This window comes from Mus caroli, unplaced genomic scaffold (assembly GCF_900094665.2).
Source record: "Mus caroli unplaced genomic scaffold, CAROLI_EIJ_v1.1 scaffold_12888_1, whole genome shotgun sequence".
NCBI classification, from domain to species: domain Eukaryota; kingdom Metazoa; phylum Chordata; class Mammalia; order Rodentia; family Muridae; genus Mus; species Mus caroli.
Window position 1 is genome coordinate 10,608 of NW_018389088.1, and position 3,144 is coordinate 13,751.

A 3,144-nucleotide genomic window follows, 5' to 3' on the forward strand; every position below is an offset into this window, starting at 1 on the left:
ATCATCTGCAAATAGTGATATTTTGACTTCTTCCTTTCTAATTTGTATCCCCTTGACCTCCTTTTGTTGTCTAATTGCTCTGGCTAGGATTTTGAGTACTATATTGAATAGGTAGGGAGAAAGTGGGCAGCCTTGTCTAGTCCCTGATTTTAGAGGGATTGCTTCCAGCTTCTCTCCAATTAGTTTGATGTTGGCTACTGGTTTGCTGTATATTGCTTTTATTATGTTTAGGTATGGGCCTTGAATTTCTGATTTTTCCAAGGCTTTTAACATGAATGGGTGATGGAGTTTGTAAAATGCTTTCTCAGCATCTAAAGAGATGATCATGTATTTTTTTCTTTCAGTTTGTTTATATAGTGAATTATGTTGATCCATTTCTATATATTAAACCATTCCTGCATCCCTGGAATGAAGCTTATTTGATAATGATGGATGATTGTTTTGATGTGTTCTTTGATTTGGTTAGTGCGAATTTTATTGAGTATTTTTGCATTGATACTCATAAGGGAAATTGGTCTGAAGTTCTCTATCTTTGTTGGGTTGTTAAGTGGTTTAGGTATCAGAGTAATTGTGGCTTCATAGAATGAATTGGGTAGAATACTTTCTGTTTCTTTTTGTGGAATAGTTTGAAGAAAATTGGAATTAGGTCTTCTTTGAAACTCTGGTAGAACTCTGCACCAAACCCATCTGGTCCTGGGCTTTTTTTAGTTGGGAGACTATTAATGACCGCTTCTATTTCTTTAGGGGGAATGGGACTGTTTAGTTCATTAATATGATCCTGATTTAACTTTGGTACCTGGTATCTGTCTAGGAAGTTGTCTATTTCATCCACGTTTTCCAGTTTTTTGAGTATAGCCTTTTGTAGTAGGATCTGATGATGTTTTAGATTTCCTCAGGTTCTGTGGTTATGTATCTTTTTTCATTTCTGATTTTGTTAATTAGGATACTGTCCCTTTGCCCTCTAGTTTGTCTGACTAAGTGTTTATCGATCTTGTTGATTTTCTCAAAGAACCTGTTTTGGTTGATTCTTTGACTAGTTCTTTTTGTTTTTACTTTCTTTATTTCAACCTTGAGTTTGATTATTTCCTGCCAACTACTCCTCTTGAGTGAACTTTTTTTCCTTTTGTTTTAGAGTTTTCATATGTACTATCAAACTGCTAGGGTATGCTCTTTCTATTTTCTTTTTGAGGCATTCTGAGCTATGAGTTTTCCTCTTATGACTGCTTTCTTTACGTCCCATAAGATTTGATATGTTGTGGCTTCATTTTTATAAACTGTATAAAGTCTTTAATTTATTTATTTCTTCCTTGACTAAGGTATCATGGAGTAGAGTGATCTTCAGCTTCTACTTGAATGTTGGCTTTCTATAATTTTTGTTGTTATTGAAGATCAGCCTTAGTCCATGGTGGTCTGATAGGATGCATGAGACAATTTCAATAGTTTTGTATCTGTTGAGACCTGTTTTGTGACCAGTTATATGGTCAATTTTGGAGAAGGTACCATGAGGTGCTGAGAAGAAGGTTTATCCTTTTGTTTTAGGATAAAATGTTCTGTAGATATCTGTTAAATCCATTTGTTTCATAACTTCTGTTAGCTTCACTGTGTTTCTGTTTAGTTTCTGTTTCCAGGATCTGTCCATTGATGAGAGTGGGGTGTTGCAGTCTCCCATTATTGTTGTGTGAGGTGCAATGTATTCTTTGAGCTTTACTATAGTTTCTTTAATTAATGTGGCTGCTCTTGCCTTTGGAACATAGATATTCAGAATTGAGAGTTCAACTTGGAAGATAACGTTGATGGGTATGATGTGCCACTCCTTGTATTTTTTGATAATGTTGGGTTGGAAGTCGATTTTATTTAATATTAGAATGGCTACTCTAGCTTGTTTCTTTAGACTGTATGCTTGGAACATCGATTTCCAGCATTTTACTCTGAGGTAATATCTGTCTTTTTCCTTGAGATGCGTTTCCTGTAAGCAGCAAAAAGTTGGGTCCTTTATATGTAGCCAGTCTGTTAGTCTATATCTTATTATTTGGGAATTAAGTCCATTGATATTAAAGGATATTAAGTAAAAGTAATTTTTTGCTTCCTGTCATTTTTGTTTTTACAGTTGGTATTCTGTTTTTTGCGGCTCTCTTCTTTTAGGTTTGTTGAAGGATCACTTTCTTGCTTTTTCTAGGGCGTAATTTCCATCCTTTTGTTGGTGTTTTCCTTTATTATTCTTTGAAGGGCTGGATTCATTGAAAGATATTTTGTTTATTTGGTTTTGTCATGGAATACTTTGTTTTGTCTTTATATGGAAATTGATAATTTTGTTTGTTATAGTAGCCTGGGCTGGCTTTTGGGTTCCCTTTGTGTCTGTATCACATCTGTCCAGGATCTTCTGGCTGTCATAGTCTCTGGTGAAAAGTCTGGTGTAATTCTGATAGGCCTGCCTTTATATCTTACTTGACCCTTTTCCCTTACTGCTTTTAATATTCTATCTTTATTTAGTGCATTTGTTGTTCTTATTATTATGTGTGAGGAGGAATTTCTTTTCTGGTCCAGTCTATTTGGAGTTCTGTAGGCTTCTTGTATCTTCATGGTCATCTCTTTCTTTAGGTTAGGTAAGTTTTCTTCTATAATTTTGTTGAAGATATTCACTGGCCCTTTAAGTTGAAAATCTTCATTCTCATCTATACCTATTATCCTTAGGTTTGGCCTTCTCATTGTTTCCTGGATGTTTTGAATTAGGATCTTTTTGAAATTTGCATTTTCTTTGACTGTTGTGTCAAGGTTCCATGTTATGTCCAAAAATGAAGTCACAGGTTTGCATTGTGTTAAAGCAAGGGCACATGAAACAGTTGCTTTGAACTTACAATGAATTTATATTCATTGTAACAGTGAAACACTGCTTCAAATTTACTACAGATATCCTTATATCACTCCTCTGTTGTGAAACATTTTATCTGTAAGGTAATTTTATAAAGAAATTTGTCTACGAATCTATAAAAATTCTAAGTGAAAAAATAAAGTTTGATTGTTGGGGCTCTGCTCCATCCACTAAATTTGTGTGTGTGTGTGTGTGTGTGTGTGTGTGTGTGTGTGTGTATGTGTTATGGGTATATATATATATATATATATATATATATATATATATATATATAT